Source organism: Choristoneura fumiferana, chromosome 9 (assembly GCF_025370935.1).
Source record: "Choristoneura fumiferana chromosome 9, NRCan_CFum_1, whole genome shotgun sequence".
Classification (NCBI taxonomy): domain Eukaryota; kingdom Metazoa; phylum Arthropoda; class Insecta; order Lepidoptera; family Tortricidae; genus Choristoneura; species Choristoneura fumiferana.
This window is the reverse complement of record NC_133480.1, coordinates 8,038,692-8,065,922: the sequence shown is the minus strand read 5'-3', so window position 1 is coordinate 8,065,922 and position 27,231 is coordinate 8,038,692. Positions and strand designations below refer to the sequence as shown.

Here is a 27,231-nt window from a genome sequence, read left to right as displayed (position 1 = left end):
AAAAATGCTCATTCTACGTGAACTAACACTATGGGGCTGTTTCACCATCCATTGATTAGTGTTAACTGGCGGTTAGGTGTGATGCCGTCTCTATTTGTTTTGTTCGAATAGACGGAGACGGCATCACATTTAACAGTCGGTTAACGCTAATCAATGGATGGTGAAACAGCCCCTAAATTTAATCTCAATCAGTACAGCGGTTTAACTGTGATAAGAAACAAGATAAACGGTTTGAGTTATTTTCTCATTTATACCTAAGATTAGTATGCATGTACAGTGCCATTATAAGACAAAAGGCGGTATCTGAAAAAAAAAACACTTTTGTTATATTATATTAGAGCTATTATTTGATGCAGAATGTCTTAAGGTACCTTTCGCCCGAAGAAGGCGTATGACATCACATACATCTATAAATATCGTAGCAGTCTTAAATAAATATGTCTTAATAATATAGTAATATACGCTCTCCCATTGAATTCGCCGATCATTCTTTAAACACAACCAACCGTACTAAAATTCATTATGACAGCTCAGCATTAAGTCGATCAAAGTAAGTGCCCGAATTAATTCTGACATTTATCTTTTCTGACATTCTGATTTTTCGCTAAATGTGGCATGATCGTTGTATCGTTTATCGTTGTATTTCATTTCATTTTTTCGATAATATAGCTTATTGAAATTTATGAACGAAATAACCGTGTTAAGTTAGTGTTGAAACTGTGAATTAATAAACAGGAAGGACTACAATTTGTTCACGTTATTTCTAATTTATTGAATCAGGCGTTACTTTGCGGAGGTCCATATCAATGAACTAAAAGAATGAGCAGGTAAATTTAGTTTCATCTCCCTTGCTACGGCTTGGATCTAATTTCAGTAATGGTAGTTAATAAAACATGCCTTGACAGTAAATAAATAAAAATCAAGGTAGTTTTGAAGGATGGTTTAAAAAAAATATTAATATTTGTGGGTAGTTTGTTTTTTATAAAGTACATGTGGGTACTTGGGAGTTACAGTGACAAATTAAAACGGTGGTTGTGGTTCGTTAGTCTAACAACTGGTAGCATGGTGTACGGTTGTGTCACTCTGAAGATGAGCTCTGGTTGAGTTCGAAACGCGTCAGTGTAGTGTGGTGGTGGTGATAGATGGGTTTGTGTGATTTGTGTGTGTTCTTACAGTGTGGAGGTGGAGGAACTGCATGAACACGCATATTTTGCATAAGCTTAGCTATCGTAAGGTCGCGGGTGAGCAAGGAAATTCTTTTAGTTCACGTTATTTCTATCAGGGGAATGTATTAACTTTTATGGGTATTCGTGTAAGAATAGTTATTTGTGTCACAAGGGAGCAAAATTATGTATTTACGGAGAGGGCGGTAAATTTAATACAGAATGTAGCGAAGGATTCTACAATGGAATCCTGAGCGTAATGAGTGATTCAAGTGTTAACGCCCAAGATGAAAACAATTTCGCTCCCGAGTGACTCACACAACTTTTCACACCGAGTTTGACGAAAATTTAAATAAAACAATTCTAAATATAATTAAAAAGCAACCAGCATAGAAAAGCATGGTGTGCGTTGCGTTTCTCTGAAGATGAGCTCTGGTTGAGTACGAAACGTGTCAGTGTAGTGAGGTGGTGGTGATGTTTTAATGTGTTAATGTTTATTTGGGTACAAACTGCTGGCTGATTACAAATGAAATCTTAGATAATACACCATCCTGTAAAGTAACCACAGATAACCACACACCAGATAGATGGGTTTGTGTGATTTGTGTGTGTTCTTACAGTGTGGAGAGGTGAAAGAATTGCATGAACACGCATATCTGGCATAAACGTAGCTATCAATTATCATAAGGTCACCGGTGAGCAAAGTTATTGTTTTAGTTCACAGATACCTAGTTTGAGTCCCAGGGAAGGACATTGAATAGTTTTTATCACGGAAAATTGCATAGTTCCCCCGGAATAGCGATAACCGATTTCTACTCGGACGGAGTCGCGAGTAACCGCTAGTATTTTTATAATTACCAAATCTTATCAAAATCTGTCCGACAGTTGAGCGTGAAAGAGTAAAAACACTGACACACAGAAACACACAAACTTTCGCATTCCTAATATTGGTAGATTTCCGACTTGTATAATTTCTTTTGTCTATCCTTCCATATCTAACATTATAGAGGCACGGTATTTTTACATCCAAATCGGTTATTATGACCTAAGTAGAACCAACCTAAATGTACCTGAAACTATAAGTGTACGAGTAACTCTTTGTTTCCAACAACAGTCTTATTACTTTTCCATTGTTATCCGATACTTTTGAAGGCAAATCTGTTTTTATTATCTCATATAAATTATCTCACAGCTGGGCAAACGCACCACATTAATTTTTTTATTTTTATTTTATTTTATTTAAGTATTTAAAAAAAAATGTTTTTTATCTTTACAACAGTTGCTTAAACCGTTGCTTAAACTGCTAGTCTTTGTGTCTCTTGCGCTCGGGAATGATTCCGATTGTTAATTGCATTGGGTGCCATTATTTTTTTGCCTTTTTTTCTCTTGGTTCGTGTATTTCCATCATAAAGTTCCGTCGCAAACTTTCCGCTGTTTGCTACGTCATTATATTGAATGAGTTTTAGTTTTGTGCTTCTTTTTTTTGTATTATTTTGAAAGATCGGAAAAATGCCCGTTAATTCACTTATGAATACATAACGATGATAATTTAGGACCAATTTAATTTTGAACTGCAATTTGCAAAAAATGCAGGTAGGTAAGATGAATGAAACTGAGCCTAATACAACACAATACAATTACCATTAATTACCATTATTATTGTCATTGTTCTAATGCGTTCGTATGAAAATTTCCTTGTTGGGTTGGGGTTTTTCAAGCTTTTAATTTTGACTTGGATATTCATATCAATGTTTGTATCATCTAATGCGTATTTAGAACTACACACAAACCATAGAGTTACTTTACAGATGTCCTTACGATGTTTTCTTTCATCAAAAAGCTCAACAATAACAAAGAATACTTAAAAAGCTTGTCTACTAGCTGTTAATGTATCACTAATGTGTGACCAATTGTTTTTTGGGCACCGATGAAGAGTTCATTCGGGATTCGTTGCCGGTCGAATAGTTTTATATCGGATACTAAATTTAATGAGATTTTCCATTCATCGCTTTTTCCAATTAACGCAGAATTCAATTATGGATTAAACACGTCCAATAACTGTATATCCGATTTCAAACCGAGTTTACTGTAAATGATCGTGTCGAACCTGTTTCGGATAATTTATTATACACTCAATAAGTTTTCACGAGTTAGTATCATTTTGTCTAAAAAGCTGGTGGTCCATGTAGCAAATTAGCAAACCGGTCTAAGAAGCGAACGGTCTAAGTAGCAACTGGCTTATGTAGCAGGTGGCCTAAAATTCTTTGACTCAAAGCCAACGGAGCTCCGCTTCGTGGAGCTCCTATTCCGCGTGGCTTCTATGTAATATTGTTATGTGTATCAGAAATGAGGAGAGATGTAGAAGAACGAGGATCAATTACATAGCCAAGGGAATCAGCTCGTTGAAATTAATATACCGTCAAAAAAGAAGAAGGAAAGTAGGTACGTTCTGTGAAAGTTTCAAGTGTCTGACTATTACGGTTTAAAAAATACAGGACCCTTAGATTCCGTTTGTACCAGAAATATGCAAGGATGTTTTGCGAGGAAAGAGTTTTTCATGAACCGATATAAACGCTTTACCTTGCCTTGCTTCGCTCAAGAACATCTCTGTTTCCAACAGAGATGTGCTGTGCGACGATAGGATTAATAATATTTAGGATCCCGTCGGCAGCCTTTGACACCAATTTATAAAAATGTATCAGATATACATAATCATTTGTGGACTCTTTGTCTCTATTAAATAACAGATTATGATATAGTTGTTATTTTATATTTGTATCCGTTTACCCGACCAACCGAAAGTATTTATTTATTTACAAATCGCAAATATTTCCAGTCATAAATAGAACTGCGCAATATCCACTTAAACTCAAAGCTAACATAAAATAGTTTAATAAAGCAAAGCTAATTGCGGTTTAAACTCAGTTTGATAGTGATCGTAAATATATTGCAGCTTGAGTTTTATTTGCACTAAAATTAATTCCAAAACGACCGTAAAGATAACTGCGTCTTGTATTTTATTGGGGTGTTAACAATCACTAGGAGTTATTTATAGTTTACTAGCTTTTACCCGTAACTTCGACTGCGTTTCACGAGGACTTTGCACCCCGAGCTGAAAAGTAGTCTATGTTCATTTGTATCAAGTATCAAAATATTAGTAAAAAAAACAAAATATTGGATCACTAATGTTTAACCGAAACAATTTTTTCACGAAATAATAAATGTTTCATTTAGTCAAATGCATTTTATTCTGAAATTGTAAATGTTTCAGAATTTTTATAAAACTTACCAAACCTTTACGGTTATACGCAATAAATCCTGAGTACTTCACAGTGCCAGAATAAAATGCATTCGGCCAAATGAAACATATTTTGTGAAACGAATCATTTGTAAAACATGTTTGGCGAATGGAAAGAATATCCAAGATATAGTATACCTAAAGAAAAAATATAAAAATTTAATCTGTTTATTTCAATAAACAGATAGATAGATAAAAATGTTAACTTGTTTTTAAAGCATTTTAATATCCATAAACGCTGAATTTTGGTGACGATTTAACATTTTTTTTTTCTTTCGCTGACTTCGACATTTACATCTGTTATGATGATGATGATGATGATGATGTGATCCTGTTATCCCTCACTAGGGACATAGGGCTCGTAGAAGAGTTTTCCATTTGGCTCGATCTTGCGCGGCTTCTTCCAGCTCTTCCCAGCCGAGACCAATTGAGCCAGCCTCCTTCTCAACTGATCGCCTCCACGTGGTCCGAGGACGTCCTGGCCGTCTTCTGCCAGTAGATTGCCAACGGAGACCCTGCTTGGGCAGGTGATCATTCGACCCTCGAAGCGTGTGTCCAATCCATCGCCATTTCCTTGTCTTGCGTTTGAGATAGTTCGAGGCCAAAAAATTCCAAGGATACGCCTCAGGCATTGGTAACAAACACCTGCAAACGATCGGTGATATCCTTCCTTACATCTGTTATACGAAGAAAAAAAAATTATGTAATTGTAACTTTTACAATACAATACAATGCAATACAACGATTCCTTATTAAACACGATAAATGGTAAGCAATATAGAAGACACAGGTATGTACATAGAATTTTTCCAAGAAACTTTAATGAATAATTCAAATGAAGGGAAGACAGAATCACTTCATACTTAAATTTGAAACCTGCTCATAGTGCCGCTTCACATACGACGAGTAAATCACACTAGTTCATATCTCAGGAGCGTGACTGAAAATTTATCTGTTTAATTTGAAATTAAAATATGGAACATTTATTATAAAAATTGACCCGCCGTGAACGCTTACACAGTAAGTGTGTCATAATGAACTATCTTGTCAAGCATTGCGATTTTCTACGAAAAGGTTCTACAGTGGGTCATGATTCAGTTGGTTCGATAGTACCTATAATAAGGACTTATAATTTGTTATAATTAATTTATTTTTTTATCACCATCCCAGCCTTTAACTATACGTTCCACTGCTGGGCACAGGCCTCCTCTCAGAATGAGAGGGCTTGGGCCGTAGTTCCCACGCGGGCCCAGTGCTATTGGGAACTTCACACACACCATTGAAATGCTTCTCAGATTTGTGCAGGTTTCCTCACGATGTTTTCCTTCACCGTAAAGCTCGTCGTTAATTTCAAATGTAATTAAGCCGGGATTTAAAGAAATTTTTTTTTTTATCATTTTTAACCGACTTCAAAAAAGGAGGAGGTTCTATGTTCCAATGTTTGTATTTTTATCAATAACAATTACAGCATTACAGTTACTATTAATGCGCTGTAAAATTAAACCACCACAATTTTCAGCCAAAATTCGGAGTACAGGACCAACTGTCAATATCATTCAATTGTTAATCTTATAACTTATATTCATTTATTTATATTGGGGATCTCGGAAAGGGCTTTAACGATTTCGACAAAATTTGCTATGTTGGACTTTCGGGGGTGAAAAATCGATGTAGTTTGGTCCTACCTCTGGGAAAAACCGTGTTTTCGAGTTAATAATGTTTTTTTTTTAGTGTACATCTTTGCGCAATAATGCGTGATTCAGCGGCGCGTCACATGAAAGTTGTATATTTACGAGCGCACGCACACATAGGGCCGCGCGCACAACTGAGTTGAACTATCTGTACCTATTTCTGCATACATTTGAGGGCCAGATGTTTTGCCGCTCAGTATAGTTACTTGCAAATCTTATGCTATATAAATAAACCATTGAGCACTTTAAACTTAATACTAGCGCCCGAGTACTCATTCAAATTTAGTAGCGCTCCACATACGCCCAGTAAATCAAACTAGTTCATAACCTCCGTGTCTTTGCGGGAACGAGCGCGGCTGAGTATTTAATTGTCCAACTTTCCAGCTTTATGCAGTTCCGTGTTTAATGACAGTCGGCGGGTTGACACGTAGAGCAGTGTGGAGCGCAAGAGGAGCAAAACTACGAGTATAAAGGTGGTGAACTAAGTTATATTCTTTATACTGAAAAAAAATTGTTCATGCTTGTTAATCTAACACAGATTTGACATCAGGGTAAAAAGAATGAAGACCGGAGAGTCCAGAGGTTAGAGAACCTGACTACGAAGCAAGCTCAACCTCAAGAGGTCGGGCAGACATTTGTACAAAAAGTATGCATGTTTGTTCTCTAGTCTTGGTTGTTTATGATTTGTATTTATGTATGTATATATTTAATTACGTTTATGCATTGCGTTTACACATAACATAACACAAGATTTGCTTACTTTGGGTCGAGGTCACTTGGTATCAAGTGTTCACTGATATTTATATTTATTTAATGAATATTTCTCATAAAACTGTTTTTTTATTTATTTTTAATTTGACTGGATGGCAAACGAGCAAGTGGGTCTCCTGATGGTAAGAGATCACCACCGCCCATAAACATCTGCAACACCAGGGGTATTGCGGATGCGTTGCCAACCTAGAGGCCTAAGATGGGATACCTCAAGTGCCAGTTATTTCACCGGCTGTCTTACTCTCCACGCCGAAACACAACAGTGCAAGCACTGCTGCTTCACGGCAGGATTAGCGAGCAAGATGGTGGTAGCAATCCGGGCGGACCTTGCACAAGGTCCTACCACCTGCAAAATTCTGTGGTATAGAATATATGTATAGTAGTATAGAATATTCTATAGACCAGCTTGGCTCTAAATGCTTTAAATTATCTAATCATATCCCTCTTTCCTTTTTAGCTTTGTCTCTACTCCATTTGTACCATAAAAACCGATTTATGATAATTTACTCGCGCTTTAAACAAATAAGATCAACATTAAACTTTAAAAACAAGTAAAATTAATAATAAGATTAGTCATAACCATAAATGTTAATTGCTGTGAGGACAAGAAAGCTTGCTGCCAACCCTAAAGGATAAGATGTCCCCAGTGTGCCCGATCCTAATGCACATAATGAGCTAAACTTCAACTAAAACAGTTCTTAAGCCGAGTTATTTTTATGAACTCAATATATAATGTAATAATGTATTGAATGAATAAATAAACTAAACTAAACTATATATAAATATATACAGGGTGTCGACGAAACTAAACTACTTTTGTTTTGTAGTAACATTTTCAAAAACTTAAATTTATATCATTTACTGATCCTCAAAGTTTAAATCTTAAATCAGTGTATTGACCATGGTGTTATCGATAGATAAATGAGCTCCTTTTGTTCTGCTACTTTTTAAAAATATGACCACTGTTCATTTCTTTTTTTTCATACAAATTAAATGTTATTTTTAATGTAGGTATGCGATACAATACTAAATTGACACATTGATAAATGTTTATCTTATAGCTGTCAAATAAATGACAAAAATTATTTCAAGGCCCCCGTACCAAGAGACAGCGATAACACCATGTTCAATACACTGATTTAAGATTTAAACTTTGAGGATCAGTAAATGATATAAATTTAAGTTTTTGAAAATGTTACAAAACAAAAGTAGTTTAGTTTCGTCGACATCCTGTATATATTTATATATAGTTTAGTTTATTTATTCATTCAATATCGCATAAGCGACTAGAATCGAATCCTAGATTTAAACCCTCATGGTCAGAGACTCCCTGTATAATATAAATACATACAAGCATGATTATTTACATTACATAATATCTTAGGCATGTACAAAAATACCTTTTTAGACCATAAAAGATTTATTATCGTTATATTAAAATATAAACGATTCCACCACGCCTACGTCGATTGCAACCATATTATATTAAAAAAAATTACCACAATGTCACGATATTTTATTTTATTTCATCTTTTATCTAAACTCAGAATATCAGACGACCTTAAGTGATATTTCCGACAGACTACCCACATTTTTCTATAAATAGCCCTCGCTTCCGCTGATTCGCCCTACGTGACCAAACTCAGCCATTCCTACCCTCTTTACGTCAAGGAATTTCTTATCAAATATTTGAACTCACGTTAGATTTTATCTTCAAGGTCCTTTGCATTATGAGGAAAGTGACAACACCTCGCGTGTGGTAGAACTTAATGTTTTTTTTGGCTTTTTAGTTCTTTGTTCACGGTTTTATTACGATACAGGGTGTTTCGGAAATTCTTCTACTGGAAAAGTGAAAAGAGGGTAGAATATTCCTTTGTATTTATAGAGTCTGTTGGAAAATGCCATAGTAGGAACTTAAACGCAAAATATTTTTTTTAAACGTGCTATAGAGTAGCATCTCTACTATAGGAAAACTAAAGAGAATAACAAAGAAAGACTGTTTACGGTGTCCCTAGAGACAAATGACAAGAATTATAGAAACAACTTAATGCTCTTCTGTTAAAATAATCTATACTAATTCGGGTTGCCTGACAACAGCTTACTAAGTCTAGGGTTGGGGTTCCCTATTTATGGCTTTGGTAAACATTTTGAGTATTTTTTGTAACATATATGCTTTGAGATTCATTTATTTTAACTAGCAAATTATTCTGAAGCCATATTCAAGTGACGAGCAATTTATAATATTGAACTAGGTAGCTTCTGTTTTTACCGACATCAAGACCTAAAGAGGATTTTTTTCACCTGCACTGCTGCATTTTATTTGATTTCGACAACTAGGATCCGTTTTTTTATATCAAACGAGTAGCTGTTGTGACTTCTTAAATTTTATATTATTAATGAGTAATCTGAACACATTGCCTCCACTTGTTGAAATCCGATCCTTACTTTATTCCAAGCGTTAAATCGTTATCGCTTTAGAGCGATCTCTTCCAGTCAACCTTTTTCAGCAGAAAAAAGTAAGGACTAGATTACAGCGGGTGGTATAATTTACAGCAGCAGATTAATTCCAAACAATAATGATGGCCACTCGTATTTGTATAAAAATATTCTTACTTATTTACTTTTATATTGTTTTTAATGCGGTGTATTGTATTGAATTTCTATTTCAAGAAATCTATGAGCTTTGATTATTTCACTTCAAAGCAAAGTTGGCTCCTAAATTATTAATATTAGCTACCAACTACAACACCAGTCTTTTATTAATATTCCTTAAACTTTGTTATTAACTTTAACACTAGTGGGATTATTGCACTAAGTTTTATTTTTACCACGAATGCTCACAGATACTATCACAAGTTTTAATCCCACACAAACCATTCCAACTTCACACATAAGAATGAACTCATAGGTATTGTCGTAAAACAAAATATTCCGCATTTTCCCAACCGTAAGCCTTAGCAGTTGCACAGAGTAGATATAGCCCAGAAATAAACGTTAGATCAACTATGCTACTTGTATAGGCACATCACTATCAACGGAAAAGTCATGTAGTCAGTGTAAACTGGTGTAGGTAAACTTCTAGTATGAGTTTTTGATAAAAAAAGTCTAATGCGTTAACAGCTCAATTGCTATGAGCAAATTAACAGTGCTTCTAGACTTGTATCTGCAACCCATTATTCGCAGTTTTGTGTACACTAACGAGTTTTTATTAGTTAAATCACGCGGATTTTTTAGAGATCCTCTGAGACGTCGATTAACCGTAAAGGATGTCGAGTTTCAGGAGCACCTTTCAAATATTCGTTGTAAACCACGAAACAGATTTCTATATAATAATATAAATTATATATGTACCTAGTACCTAACTTTGATTGCGACATAATTTATATTTTTATGTCTAAATGAATCTGAATCAGTTAACACAAAATTAACGTCTACCCCCAAATTCTTCAGTCTATCAACTCTATCGGAAGCTCACCAAAGCGCACAAACTACATTCTGTGGCAAGTATTTATATAAAAAAATAAATGAGTTATACCAAAAATTATCCAGTTGCATTCTGCAATATTTACTCTGTGCCAGCGGCTCTGGAGTCGACAAAATTATGATCCTAACGCGGTCTTGTGACATCGCCTTAATCCTCTACTTTACGATCCACTGCAACACCCTGTGTATTGTGTTTGTGCCGCATTTCTAGAGTTCTGTGCTCAATACTTGTTTTTATACACTCAATATCACTTGCGCAAAAATGGGATTAACTATAATATATAACTGCCATGATTTTGATCTAAGCTATTTTTGTTCAAATATTTTTATGCGTTGTTTTAGAAAAATATTTTTTTGAGACAAAGGACTCACGCCTATATGTAAATGTTGCCTAATAATATTTTTCAATGAATACTATGAAAATGAAAAAAAAAACATCATCTATTCAAGTGTATTTTAGTTACCTACCCAAAAAAAATTCTCCCGCTTTGTCGGCGTGATATACGTAGAAAATTACACTTGTGCAAAATTACGACTTTCTAGCACTTTTAAGTTAAGCCGCGGACGGACGGACGGACGGGCACGGTAAAACTATAAGGGTTCCTTGTTTACTGAACTCTAAAAAGGAACAGTTTGTCGTCGTTTCAACGTCTCCAAGTGCAGCAATTATTAAAAAAGCAAGAACTCTAAGACACCAACTGTTTCATTAATGAGTTTACTACAATGATGCCCCGCTCTTTAAACTTTCTTTAAGATCGTTTTAGTACTTTTTACATTTTACTCCATGTGGCTGATAAAGGCCGTTTTACTACTACTTAAATTAAAATTAAAGTAACTCAGCTGAATTTTTACATTGCAATGTAACCATGCCCTTACGAACGCGCTGACTCAAAAAGCTTCATAAACCTAAACCTTATTTTCGGGGCCGCTCGTGAATTTTTTTAACTCTGCGCGGTTTTTATTAGATGAGGTATAAAATGGTAATCATATCCTTGTGTTTTCTACCGTGTTTTTGTTAGGTGGTATCCTACTAATATTATAAATGCGAAAGTTTGTGAGTGAGTGAGTGAGTGAGTGAGTGAGTATGTTTGTTACTCTTTCACGCTGAAACGGCTGGACGGATTTGGATGAAATTTGGCGAAAAGTTAGTTTATAACCTGGATTAAAACATAGGATACTTTTTATCCCGATATTCCCACGGGATAGGGAACAAATCTCTTAATAACAACCGTTGGGCTTAGAATCATGAAATTTGGCATGTAGGTAGCTGGACATCTGGAATAGCTCATAGGCTACTTTTTATCTCGATATTCCCACGGGATAGGGATAAAATCTCGAAATAACAACCGCTGGGCTTAGAGTCATGAAATTTGACATGGGTGTTTTAATTTAACTTCAATGAAAACCACGATGTAATTTTAAACTTCAATTCAACTGCTGTATATAGCGATTTACGCGTGCGAAGCCGCGGGTAAACGCTAGTTCTTTAATAATTTGTTTTGTTGCAGATAAACCTTTGGATTTGGAGGCACGGAAACTGGTCTTCGTTCTTAATGTAAGTACTGGATATAAAACAAATTCGCCTTCGGCTAATAAGATGGGAAAAACGGCGTTTATCTTATTCTTAGGTTGTTAATTTTGCGTGTGACAGTTCCACGTTTTACAATTCGGTGGAACATTGACGCAATTTTTTTTAAGTATATTCAGTGAGTTTTTTGTTATGGCTTTAGCTTTATCCATAAATTCTTTCTCCAAGTACCACAAGCCAATCCAATCCAATGCGCAATCTTGTCTATAAAAAAACCTCTCGGCGCACAATTTATACCTAGGTATATACCAAAGATAGCGCATTTGTGATGTGATGATTTATCTAACACTCTTGAAATCACGATAGTTTTCACCACTTCTTTCTGTCAAACAATATGGCCCCAATATGCTAATATGGGATGAGGGTAGAAAGAGACGGTGAATGTGATCGCGAGCACCCGGGCCTTAAGCTATATGGCTACTAGCCAATACTAAACCCAGCGGATCAGTATTGCCATACACGGTGGTTTGGCCAGCTTTCTGTCAATTTTCTACACTGGCAGCATTTTGAAGCAGAAAGTCTTGCCATAGTTAAGCTGGGTATAGATAGTATTGTTACCTACTTCTCTGGTCCTCGGATTAGCTTAAAATTTGGATTGAACGACAGTGCAAGTCCACAGTTGTCAAAAATTCGCATCGGCAAAATACTAAATTTTATTATTAATCTTTAATTTTACTCCGATTGAATTTAGAATTTTATCTCTTTATCACGCTCAATCCGTAATACAATGCAACATCAACATTACGGTACGGCATTTTGTTCTATACTTACCCCATATCCTGTGTATAAACAAAACAATTTATTTTCTCCATCCGTTGCCTTATCTATCCCGCATAAAGGCTGCAGCTACTGTAATGAAATGAATAATGGAAACGTAACCTCATATCGAATTTAGTGATGCGCCTTGGGTATTGAATAAAAAATAGAGCAAGATAGAGACGGTTGAGTCTTGACGGTTCCTAATAACATTTGACCAATGTTTAGTTATGGTGTCTTTTTCTATAGTCTAATAGAAATAAAATAGTAATTTGCACAGTAAATGCATAAAACAAACTAAAATAAATGGGTTTTATGAACAAGTTATACACTCTCCTTTTCATTTCAATTGCGAGGAAATTTCCTCAACACACAACAGTATCAATGCAAAATAATGCAAAAAATGAAAACTCTATTTTACAAAGTTATAATTGTTTGTGGCGGTTGGCACCTAATTGTCTTGGTCCACCAACTACCACTAAGACAAAGTTAGACGAAGATTTTACTTTATGCACTAGCTTAAAGAAATAAATTTATGTCGCCTAAGCATTAATGCGAAGTTCACAAGTGAAAAAAATATTTGTGGTTTTGCTTGAACGCATTATATTATCTGTCTATCTTAATGTACATGATTAATTCTCTAATTAGCTATGTATAGATACTTCTTTATTCAGTTATAATAAAGAGTTAATAAGCACTTAGAGTCATCAATTAGCATTATATGAAATATTAAATAAATATTAAATGTAACATGCCTTAATGGACCAGGAATGTCAATGTTACCAGTACTTAGTGTTAATAGTAAGCAACGGTTACTTAGGTACTGCGAAATATATCATGAAATTAGAGAATATTTATCCATTTCCCGCGGAAAGCTTGTAATTTTTTGGGATAAAAAGTATTACTCATGTTCGTAGCTAGGTGATGTTCTATCTGTGTACAAAACTTCATCCACATTTGTGCTCGGTACTATTAAAATAAAATCTCGCTGGATTTCAAGCATTAATTTGTAAAAAACTTTGGTTACAAATTTCCATTTGATATTTAAGGCAGACGTCCGAGAATCGATCACTGTCCCAGTAGTTGCCATCTTCATATGTCAATAATAACAATAGACGAGCCGATAGGGTGTCGTTTATGGGACACTAGCATATTATGTCAACGTATCTTTGATTTACAAACAATATCACAAAAAAATATCACATTGAAAAATAGAGGTACAGACAAAATTGCACTTTTCCATTAAACCTCCGTTTTTAAGAGCACGCTAAACCAATGCCGGTTTACGGGACCCTAAACAGTGAAGCGCGGAACCTTTGAATTCCGGATTTATTCGTTTTTTAGTGCACGTGAGTAAGAGCCATGTCTATTTTATGGCTGGGCTGCCATAATAGAATTTGATGCGTCGGTAACATCTATATGAAGGCACTGATAGTTTGATTTGAAATGAGTTGAGATTATATTGGAGTAGGTAAGCTAGAAACTAAATATAGGTACAAAACTAAAAAGTTCATTTTTCAAATTCGCCGGAAAGCCCTATTTCATATGATTTTACTGAGTTTGTCAGCGCTTTCGGAAAAACTATCATGGTTTTTCTATAAAAGGCGCAGTAAAAAAACCGGCGATTTTTTTAAGCAAATTAATTTCTGTATTATTTAATACTCAACCAATAGTATGAATGCGAATGAGAGTTTATTAGTGTTTTTTTTTTGTTTGCTTGTTTTGTTGGTTTGTAACGTTTTCACACAAGTCTCAAGTCCCTTACCATCAGGAGACCCACTTTCTCGTTTGCCATCCAGTCGAATAAAAAAAAGTACTCAAACGATCATGAGGAAAATTGGTATGGAGATAGTTTGATACCCTGGGAATGCCATTGCATAGATTTTATCTCTAAAAACTTACGAAAACTTGCTTAATAATAATAATGATTCATTTATTTATTAGATAACATAATAATAAGAGCTCCCGCGGAATAACGATAAACTATCTATTGTCTATGGACGGTGGTGATCTCTTACCATCAGGAGACCCACTTGCTCGTTTGTCATCCAGTCGAATAAAAAAAAAAAAATCTTCGCAGACAAAGTTGAGGGTAACAGTTAGTACAAAATAATTACCTAACAAGTAAAAAATGAAAGAAGATATTTATTCACATTCACAAAGGCACACAAATACTTACAACAAAATTAAAAACAAAAAAAAAACAATAAAAAGCAAACACAAACAAAACAAAATTGACTTGACTTCACATGTGACTTCTCAGCGAAACAATAAATTTATATCCCTAATTTTTAGAAACAAAAAAGATGGTCGGTTCCATGAAAAGTCAATCAGTAGGTGCAGAATGAAGGAAATATATGCGAAATCCTCTATAATATGCTTATATTTATCAAGAACACCTTTTCACCGCAACATAGTGTAAATATTTAAGGTTTGTCGGCTGTCAAGTCAAATAGGACCGAAAAAGATCTTGTCTGAATAAGATATTCACCCCTAAAGATGTGAGGGATTATAAATAATACATGCAGCCTTAATATTTGATTTCGACTTCGCACGTTTTTCTGTGAAGTATAAATTCTCGGGAGAATTGAAGTTTTTCCAGAAAAAGTTTTGAGAAAAACATCAAGGACTGTTTTCCGGTTACGCGGCCTCGCGTCTCATTTTTACTCGCAAGTGAAGCGTTATTTAAAGTGGGAGTTTTATTTTACTTGATGCTGGTAATAAAATACGTGTATTGAATAAAATTTAAATATCACTAATGTGGTGGTTTGTTCACTAAGTCACCATTGCCCACTCATTTGTCCCGAAAAATCGCCGTTTTTTATAATATACTGTATCACAATGCATCTGAATAAAAAAATCGGCCAAATTCAAGTCGGACTCGCGCACGGCGAGTTGCGTACAATTTGTGTTTGTTATATCCAGTTTTAGTAAAGCCGTACTCTTAAGCAAAATGTACGCTGGCTGGGATCATTTTAGATTGGTTACTGAATAGGCAGATATGAAAATAAGATTTTCAGACTTTTCTTAGGTACTATAGGTCGCTGCTAAGTATAAGAGCTACAACAAATGCAACGCAAGTTGTAATTAAGCAAGTTACCTTACCATATTTTCTTTTACTGCAAATTTCATGTAATTTTGCATATAAATTAGACTCGAACCCAAAGCGTTATTTGAGTGAAAACAGGTCAAACCACTAGGCCACCACTATCTTATATTTTGTAACATTATGTCGTAGTTATGTTTGCCCTTCTAGGAACGGTCGAGGCGCCGATAAGCGGAAGCACCCTGTCGCGTAAATGACGAATCATTATTGTGATTGTCCATTCACTGGACAGGGCAAAAAGTCTACAATGACCGCGCTAAATGACGCAATTCTGCGAAAATGTTTGGGATGGGAGTATTAAAGTAGCTGAAGCTAGCTGAAGTAAGGGAGAAAGTTATTTATCTGACTTATAACGTCTAATTTGCCACGGAGAATGCTTAGTTTCATCTATTTTGCCGTTTCTTTATGAAAGTGACCTTATATTTGCCTGATTTCTTGAAAGTAGGTAATCAAGAAGTTATTTTTTTTTTATCAAAAATGTTAATCGACTTCAATACATTAAATAATTTATTGAATCAGGCGTTACTTTGTGGAGGTCTATATCAATAAACTAAACGAAACATCTGGTAGCATGGTGTACGGTTGTGTTGTTCTGAAGATGAGCTCTGGTTGTAGTGGTGTTGATAGATGTGTTCTTATAGTGCGGAGGTGGAGGAACTGCATGAACACGCATATCTTGCATAAACTTAGCTATCATGAGGTCGCGGGTGAGCAAAGAAATTCTGTTAGTTTATTAATATATTATTATTTTTTAGCGTATATTTATGTCCCACTGTTGGGCAATAGTCTTTATCTACGCGTCTCCCTATCAAGAGCTACATCCGGTCATTCGCTCAGTTCCGTGTCAGTGGCGTCGAGCACCCACCATGTGTGTGTGAATCGATATCAAACGTGAATAAAATTGTAAATAACTCAACCAATTTTTCGTGAGTGCACAAAAACGCATAAATACTCGTTACTCCGTCTAGAAGCTCAATGTACTCTTGACCCTTGAACTTTTTAATTTTAACCAGCCAGTGCGATTAAAAAAAATAGCTTGTTGTTTTGAAGGCAGCGACTTCGACAAAGCAAATGTTGCCTTATAAACATGGTAATTTTTTAAAGTCACCCCAACTGTTCGTTGGTTCGCCCAACTTTGTACATTTCGTTACCATTTATTACAATTTATGTGACCGTATGACTTGAACAAGTCAGAAATTTGTTACGAAAAGGGAACAAATTTGGACAAAAGCGTGATTTAATTCAGAGGAACAATAGACGAAATTATAAATACCTGTCTTTGATTGAAGTAAACTTGGTTGAATGTCAAAGTGTAAATGAATTCAAGTGACAAAGGGTTTCGGAAGTGTTTCGTACATAATATAAGGACCTTTTTATGTAGGCCGTCTCTTAAAAATCCTTATATACCTATATGTTTTCTGTACGGCTATTGTTTGGTGATCAATAGAGAGATATTGTATTGTCTCTCTGCCGGGCAAAGTCTTCTCTTCCGACACTCTCTCCTATCTTGGGCAAGCTATGCCAATCGAGCTGAAAACTAATAATATAAAGATAGGATGTTATGATTTAAACTTTCTCGATTTTCACTCATAACTAATTCTCTTTATTGATTTTACTTGTACAAAGGCGGACTTATCCCTTTAAGGGATCTCTACCAGTCATATATATATATGTCGGAACTTAATCACAGTCAAATAACATACTATTGATAACATTAACACGATTTTTCGACGTGTCGAGCAATAAATAGTACCTAGTCATAATTAAGTCCCAAACTTGATATTTGGTACAGATACGTAATTTGGATGGTATCTAATGCAAATATAGTAATTAAAAAGGAGTTATAATTATTGTAGTAAAGAATAAAAATCCTTTCGAACCATAAAGAACCATAATACTATTATTCGTAAATAAATCATTACCTCCTCGTAAGAATCTATCTAAATTATCCCGACTTTCACTCTTGTAGCGCGGGCTTTACTAGTTGATTTATAGGTAGGTAACAAAACCTTAGTATGATTTATTATCAGCTTGTTAAGGAACGATTACGTTCTTGACTTAGCAGCAAATTTATTGTTGACTGACTGCGTTAAAATACCGGTGACTTGCGGTATATGTTTTGATGGATTTGAAATCATAATCACTACCGCGTTTTAATACCGAGTAGGGCGGCAAAAAAATTAAAATCAGGCACAATATATCACAAACATTTTCAAGTTTGTAATACTTGCTAATAATATGCAAAAGTTACTCTATCTCTCTGTCTTTTACCTCTTCACGCTACAATCGCTGAACCGATTTAGATAATAATTGGTAACTAGGTAAGTATAGTCACAAAACAGATAGGTACAGAAATCAATCTACATACAAAGTGCGCTCGAGCAACGCACACATAGACTCTGCTCACGGACACGATATCTCGGACCGGTTGGGACCAGTGCGAGCGCGATTGCCATCCGCTTGAGACACGCGTCTGTGATTTTTTTTGTGCAATAATGGAGAATGCGAATTTATTACACTTTCAAATATAATAATCGTGCATTTTGCCAATGTCGAATCGCCGCAAGATATTTTCCGTGACAAATTTGTAATATAACAATGACATTAACGTTAAAATATTTAAGTTAATATTAATTTATATTTCCATTCTTCCCGTTTCCTTCTCAACAATAAATCCAATAACAAGATACGAGTGCCACTACCAAAACAATTTTTTGTGCATAAGCCATAGTTGACAACCCTAGAGCGACCGCCGAGCGTAGGTACGAAAAGTGAAGTACATCATGAGATTGACTTTTGTACCTATCTCTTTTGTGGTATAGTGCCTGTAATTTCAGCTATTGTCATACCTCTACAAAGGAACACAGCAGCACACAACTGTTGCTTGGTGGTAGATAGAGACGGTGGTAACGATCCGAAAGGAGCTTGTACAAGGTTATATACCACTCGCATTTTATTAGGAGTATGCGTATACCTCCAGCTTAGCAGTTTTCTTGCATACCACTTATTTATATTCTATTTGTTCGAACACGATTCAAATGACAGATGCCAAACTGACGGAAATAGGTCCCTCCTACTGTTACGCAAACTATCGATATTTTTGCATGTACCTAGTGCTAAAAGTGGCAATAGCATTATTTGTTGGTTTAAACGTTACGCTATCGAACTGAAAGTCTTATTTGAATTTTAAAATATAATTTATTCAACACTTGGAGTGTCACTTTCCGACTCTGACGAACAATCTTGCAAATTAATAATAAGTTCGTTTATTTTACCGCTTTTATTTTCACCGAAAACCCTCACCTCTAGCAATTGCGGCACATTGAAATAACATTGTAAAGGCGTTCATTAAAGAAAGCAAGTTAATATAACACAGTGCCTACGCAGTAACTTAACAATTATTTGTTAGCAAATTTGAGTTCAAATATTAGAACAATCAGCAGTTTTAATGTGATTTCATTTTGTCAAGCATTATATCTCTGTTCACTCCGCCAGACATCGGGCTACTTGGCGACGCGTCGCGACAGGAGCAGTGGCACAGGAATCGATCGACCAAAGCATGACCACGACCACTCTGTCAAGAGTGAACGACTAAGAAGAGAAGATATCTCTGTTGGAAAAAATAAAAAAATTGCTACCGCATCACAAAGTTACATAATCATCAGTGTCATTTGAATCATCTTAGAACAAATAGAATATAGCTTAGGTTAAATAATGATTTCCTTGATCCAGCGTTATACTGCTTTAAGATATCGCTATTGAAATTGGGTTCTTGTACAAATAATTTAATTAAAACCCGAAAACAAAACACCCTCAAATTAAATCAAATTAAAAAAACACGACCCGAATTTACATTTCCCTTTACCAACCAATTGAAATTAAACAGGAACTTATTAAATGGATTTCAAGGAAAAAAAACATAAGAAAACGGCGGATTATTAAATAAATTAAGGAAATAAACGCAGAAGGTAGCCGGGCGGGGCGTGCCGGGAATGCTCCTATTATTAGAAAATTGGTTACACGGATCTACTCTCAAGATTTAGGGTAAGCTCCCCGATGTTGACAGTGCTTATTGGTAATTTAAGGTAGGGTAAGAAACACGCGCTCGCTTGGCAATAAACTTGACTGTCGACTTGTTGATTTCTTTACTTTTTAGAATTAAGTAATTAAACAAACTTCTTGCCTTCTAACAAACTACCTATAGCCTCGTGCCTACATCCTTCCTTTGGGAAGGACATACGAAATAATTATAATTGGACACTGATGTCCTTTGTAAAGTACATAGTGAAAAACTAATAGAAAAAGCCGGAAATTTTTTCCTCTATTTTTCCTTATTCTTTCCTTATTTGTTTAGTGAATCAATAAATAAACTATCTGGAGTTTGCTTTTAATTAAATGAAAAAGAAGAAAATAAAATAATGGTTTCTTAGAAATGTTAAAAAAATTAAATGAATAAAGTACGTAATTAATGGTAGGTACGCTTGGGATTTAATAATGAGAATTTTCTCGTTCTTACCGCTACAAAGCATGTGGTCATGAGTAGACTGAAGTGTAGAATTGGGTGGTTTCTTGGGTATAAAAGGTGTCTATCCGTTAGATTATTACGGTTCCGTAGTCAACTAGGAACCCCTATAGTTTCATCATGTCTGTCCGTCTGTCTGTCTGTCTGCCCGCGACTAAACTCAGATACCGTTAGTACTAGAAAGCTGTAATTTGGCATGAATATACATATCAGTCACGGCGACAAATTGGTAAAAAAAAAATCGACCTACGACTCTACGAAAATGGATTGAAAAATACACGAGCACAGGAGAACACATGGGCAGCGGTATATACTAAATACCTCTCTTGTGTTCCAAAATTTGCTCCCCGATTTTTTTTAAAGGCACCTCATGTTTTTCGTTTACTAAATGCAATATTCAGAAACTTAGTTACGCACCAAGCCCCAATCAGCTTCAAATAAACAGCACCAGTTCCCGCAGAACCTTAATCAACATTTTCGTAGCTTGCCGGACAAAATCCTATTATGCAAATATGTCAAAGCTTGTATCGATCGCGGGCGATATTGGCTTTTGATTCGCAAACAAATGCCTTCTGTTTTTCAACGAGGGTTCCGGGAATCTCGGGAAATGCGAAATTACTTTTTAATGGTGCTGCGAATGCTCCTGATTGTTCGCTATAGAGAAGTTCGAGGTAGTTGTGTAGTGAAAATGGCGCTTAATTATGTGTCGGACGGTACTTTTTTCCACAGCCATTGGCAGTATTTGGGATTTGTTTTTAGCTTTTGCTCTGCTCTGTTATGAAGAATAAAAAAGTAAAAAAAAGTAAGGCTTAAGGTTGGTCCACGGTTCTATAACATGTATGTATAACCCCAAATGTCTTGTGCAACAGTGTCGTGGTTGCGGCGTTAACCTCTTCACCGCCAGTCACCCAGTCGTGACAACCAATAAATGTCTCATACGAGTATGCCTCATACGCCACGGTCATCTATCATCATCATCATCATCATCCCAGCCTATATACGTCCCACTGCAGGGCACAGGCCTCCCCTCAGAATGAGAGGGCTTGGGCAGTAGTTCCCACGCGGGCCCAGTGCGGATTGAGAACTTCACACACACCATTGAATTGCTTCGCAGGTTTGTGCAGGTTTCCTCACGATGTTTTCCTTCACCGTAAAGCTCGTGGTAAATTTCAAATGTAATTCCGCACATGAATTTCGAAAAACTCAGAGGTGCGAGCCGGGGTTTGAACCCACGATCCTCTGCTTGAGAGGCCATAGGTCAAACCACTCTGCCACCACGGCTTCATCTATACATGACTAATATTCAACTCGAAATTAATCTTTTAACAACGGAATTAAAACTCAAGTTGATTTGTTGCTGGTTTTTCTGTGGCGTACAGAGCACGTCACTTCGTTTGTTGTGTGGCGGTGAAGAGGTTAAGAAACAAGTTGTTACAGGACCACGCCATTGTTGCACATGACAATTCCGCTAATGTTATAGAACCGTGGACCAAAATTTAGGCAACTCGGTGAGCCGAGTAGCCCCATATATTTCATTCGGCTTTTTTGCACTTGTTGTTGCCCCTGATTGCACATGGAAATAGTTTAGTGATGTGCCAACTCGGGAAAAACAGAACTCGATTTAACTCGAGTAAAAATTCACGTAAATCGGGTTAATTGGATGAAACAGATATTTTTTCAAAGTTTTACCAATTTATTCCCTCACATTCGCACTAATAGTTTAAAAAAATGGAGCAGACAAACAAATGATATTTTTATGTTTAAATTCTTTCATTTTTTATATTATTTATTTATAATGTATTGGGAGAGTTACACTAACTACGAGTAAAGTAAATTAAAAAATCAAAAAACCCGACTGCCTTAAAAACTAAAAGGAAGAAAATAAGTCTAGTGGTCTAGAACTCTGTCAAAAAGCTCATTTAAGGCTAAACAGTCGGGACCCATTACCAAGATTTTTAGCTGGTTACGATTTGACTGGGTCCCGACTGTTGAACCTTAAATGATTTTCTTCCTTTTAGTTTTTAAGGCAGTCGGTTTTTGATTTTTTTTAATTTAATGTTTTTATTTTATACTTTTGATATTTCTGTGAAAATAGTACATTAAAAGTATTATAACCCATATATATTTAGAATGGGCTAATTATTATCTTTCATTTGATTCCCATATTGTTACAATAGTATTTTTTTTTATTCCTTCGCCATATTTTTTTCGCAGACGCCATATTGAAATATTATATACCCTATGTCCTTAGAAGCGTGGTGGCCTAGTGGTTTGACCTATCGCCTCTCAAACAGAGGGTCGTGGGTTCAAACCCCGGCTCGCACCTCTGAGTTTTTCGAAATTCATGTGCGGAATTACATTTGAAATTTACCACGAGCTTTGCGGTGAAGGAAAGCATCGTGAGGAAACCTGCACAAACCTGCGAAGAAATTCAATGGTGCGTGTGAAGTTCCCAATCCGCACTGGGCCCGCGTGGGAACTATGGTCCAAGCCCTCTTGTTCTGAGAGGAGGCCTGTGCCCAGCAGTGGGACGTATATAGGCTGGGATGATGATACCCTATGTCACTCCGACAGTTATGACGAATCCAATGATACCTCATATGTTACAATCCGTCCAGCCGTTTAGGCTGCAGCGAGGACCAAAGAAATGGACAAACATACCCACATACATACATACATACATACATACGCTCGAAAAACATAACCCTCCTTTGGGCAGTCGGGTAAAAAAGGAAATTATTGTTTGAGATCGAATCATTTATTTATATATTTTTGACTCGAGTTGGAGAGAATTCAACTCGAGTTGATTCGAGTTAAGCCCAACTCGAGTTAACTCGAGTTAGTACTTCGAGTCGAGTGTTATATTAAGTACATAGTTTTTATTACTAAGTATCCCCAGTCAACTTTTTTTTTGGATATCTTCCATGTACAGACTTTCGACCCACTTCAGCTTTATTTATGTATATGTAGATAACGTGAATCATTACACAAACAGTATTTAAAAAAAAATGTAATTGTATTTGTACCCATTCTATTTTACTATAACAAATGAAATTGTGAAGTGCGCTTAATACGAATATTACACATTTTAATCCATTTCTGCTCATATCTAACACACCTCGATTAACACTTTACAAAACGCAAAATTATTCAACGCACCTGAAAGCAACCCTAAATGCTACAACTAAAATGAAATAAGCGTCCCCTTACACACGCGTACTAACGGCAGAAATTAAGGCTTAATCTCAGAGCATTAAACCAAGGAGATTCTGTTTATCACAACATTAAAACTAATTTTCTCAAAAATGTCCGTACAAGTTGACATTATTCTTTACATATCAGAAGGTGAAGTGCATAGTTTATGGTCAGCGAAAAATTAAAAGTTAAAAAGATTGCAGGCGCGCTAGCTCGACAATAATGAATTAGCGCGCCTGCAATCAGTCACATTTTTTTTTAAAGTTAAAAAGGCCATGGAAATGTTGGCACAAGTCAGTTAGCCAAGTCTAATGGCCAGTATCAGATATTTTGTTAGAACTCCGGACCTTTTCTATTGGGTCTGAAATAGCTTGTGGTGTTTATGGTGGAAAAATACACCTGCAGTTTATTTTTAATGAAAAAAGGCGGGAAAGCATAAGAAAAATGTTGGCATAAAATTAAATTTCATAATATATTTTGAGAAAAAGTTTATTCTATTTCAGAATTATTCACCATTTTTGAGAAAAGCTTTATATTAGTCTCGGCTGGAATAGCAATTGCTGGCTTCGTATTAGTTAAACGGACTCGGAAGCTCGTCCGTTTAGTACTCATACTCAGCCAGCAATTGCCTACTTCCAGGCCACGACAATAATCTACTACTAAATATGCGTTTTTTGTTTGGCTCGCGCGACGCGTAAATGTGAGAAAACGTAAGAAAAGAAAAATACGGATTTCTTTTATTTTAATGTTTTCTACAACAGTAAAGCAACGTTATTTTTTTTAAGTATTACATGGCATTGTTGATGGCATGCTGGCCAGTACCAACTTAGGTTCGGCTAAATAAAAAAAAGTCCTTGACAGATGCGGCTGTCCTCTACATAATTACACCGTGAAATAAAAACAAAAATCTAATCTCATCTAAATCTAATTATTAGCATTACACCGTATCATACCATGACCGTAATAGAAACGTGTTAGGCAAAAGTATATTCTTTGTATCGAGAAGTATGAGACTATGCACACACTTGCACGTTTCGTATCGTAATCAACCGTCAACGTCGCGTGTATATGCGTTTCACATTCCGTTTGTTACTCCGTTTGACACGGTCCTATTACGGTGTAATATGTGTAGAGACCTTTAAAGTAAATATTCTCCCATACATTGTATACTTGTGATTGTCCGCGTAAAGTAAGAATTTGTCTGCGTCGATAGCGTGCATGGCGACATGATTGAGAAATATTGGTATTGCTATTTCGTGTACCTACGATCCCGGCTTGCATCCCACAGAAAGGGATTTTGTACACGACTGCCGTCAAAAAGGAGGTGCTAGGTTTGTTTTTCGACTTCAGATGTTTGAATAAGAGGGTAAAGTACTTTTTAGAATTTAATATGCCCAGCTAAATTAGACATATACCTAGACATAACTCAGATCAGAGATCGATCTCAACATAACTCCGTTCCCAATGATTAGGAGGAAAATTCTTAATATCTAACTTTTTGTTTCTCTCTTTTTAAATCATTTTTTTTATATAGTTTTAATTCAAGAAAATTAACTTTAACCGTTAGCAAACTAAGTTGAGTTTTTTTTTACTTTATTTTCGTGCAACCTGTATAATTATTTAATGCATGCTGTGATCTTCTGTAATTAATAAGGCGCATAGCTTATAAGTTGTTACGCAATGTTAGTAATAATGAAACTGTGTACTTATTGTTGAAGGTCCAAATAAATAAATAAAATAAAAAATAAAATAAACTCTAAACTCTTAAAATACCTAATTCACAAATTACAAAAAAAATATTGATGATGTTGAAAAGGAACTTAGCTCGGCATTATGCTGTAGTTAGTCCATGCTGCCATTCTAAATATAAGAATATAAATACCATTTCACTTCATCATTATTTTACTTCTTAGCCTTACTATAGGTACTAATATTATAAACGCAAAAGTTTGTATGCATGGATGGATGGATGGATGGATGTTTGTTACTCTTTCACGAAAAAACTACTGAACGGATTTGCATTAAATTTGACATACAGGTATATCCTGCATTAACATATAGGCTACTTTTTATCTTAAATAATGTATTTTCTGTGGGATCAAAAAAGTCTTGAACTAATTCTGTGCGAGCAAAGCCGCGGGCAAAAGCTAGTTTTACTATATTTAGATAGATTTAAAAGATTTCAAAAGGGAGAGGTTTGCCCTTAAATTGAGATTTTAGCATTTCGGGCGTTTTTTTACTGGTGTAACGCCTCTGGTTTGTTTCATACTCTAAAAGGTAAATGTACGTAAATTAATTGTAGGTACCCGAAATGTTCACGGATGCTCGCGGCAGGAACCAAGCCTGTTTGCCGTATCACGGCCTGATGCACCTTTGTTAATATATATATCTATGGAAAGGAGAAATAACGTGCTAAATTAATTTGAGGAATACCGTAGTCACGGTGTTCGGTGTGTTTCATGGAATTTCCTTAACATTTAATTCGTGTTTTATTTTAGTATCTATTTAAGCTATGGTCAAAATACCACGCACAGGACTTATCACGCTAACACACACGTAAAATAGAGTCTACTCGTAACCACGGCCACTGTAATGTTGCCGAAACGTCGAGGTAAATATTACTCGTGTGTGTTAGCGTGATAAGTCCTGTGCGTGGTATTTTGACTATGAGTGTAAATTTTGAACATGAAACTACCGTGAGACTCACTCATATTAAATATATTGATCGAAACATGTCGAGCTAAACTCGATTTAAGACGTGAGTTATCCGGGTCAATATATTTAAACTGAGTGAAAATCACGAAAGTTTAAGACATTATATTTAAACTATGCTTGTAATAATTTGTATGGCCGTCTGGGTACGCGATGAACATTACTCATTATTAAAACTACAACTGCAGTATATATACATAATTATGTTTGACGAATACTTACATTGTAATGATTGATTGAAACACTGAATTAATTCCGTCAGATTCTATTAAATTCGTCAGTATTACTTACAGATTTTTGTATTTATTGATATAATGGATATATTTTATTAATAAATCATAACACAGTAGGTACCTACAAATCAAAATAAAAGTAATAACGGTAACTAAAACTACACACAAACGAAACTTAGATTTATTTATTTGTACTTTACTGCTTGAAGTATTTTTTTCTAAATTACACCGAAACTAAAATGCATCAGAAAAAAAAACAGAAAAGTTTACCGCAAAAAATATATTATTACGAAATAATAATATGTTATATGGAATTATAAAGAACCGAGTTATGCCATATGGCATATGAGTTTGCAGTATGGGAATGCCAGCTATACTTTTTTGGTTTTTCAATGTGTTCTAGTTTTGAAAAAAAAAACACGAGAAACGCTAAGACCTTTTGTTGAAAATTTGAATACGGTATTTTTATACCTAAATTCCCAAATAGAGTCAGACGTAGGTTATAGGTAAATACAGAATGCAGAACACCGGAAGCTCTTTAATTTAGGATTTGATCGAACACCGCGATTACTGGTAGGTACGTGAGTAATGTGGTGAATTTCATAAATCACCCTATTCTGATTTTCAACTGCCTTGTTTATATTGTTACTATTTTTTTTCTCCAGCAACGAATTCGCCCATTGATGCCTACACGAGCAGAAAAGTGTTAAGAT

General features: G+C 35.5%; 1 protein-coding gene across 7 annotated transcripts in view; it reads left to right on the top strand.

The window, feature by feature from the left end:
- Nucleotides 1–27,231, top strand: part of LOC141431134 (potassium channel subfamily K member 18-like) — a 358,912-nt gene that overhangs the window by 213,039 nt on the left and 118,642 nt on the right. For all 7 annotated transcript variants that reach the window (XM_074092154.1, XM_074092152.1, XM_074092147.1 and 4 more), the window contains one exon: nt 11,915–11,961. The gene's annotated coding sequence lies outside the window, so the exon portion shown is untranslated. The remainder of the gene's footprint in view (nt 1–11,914; nt 11,962–27,231) is intronic.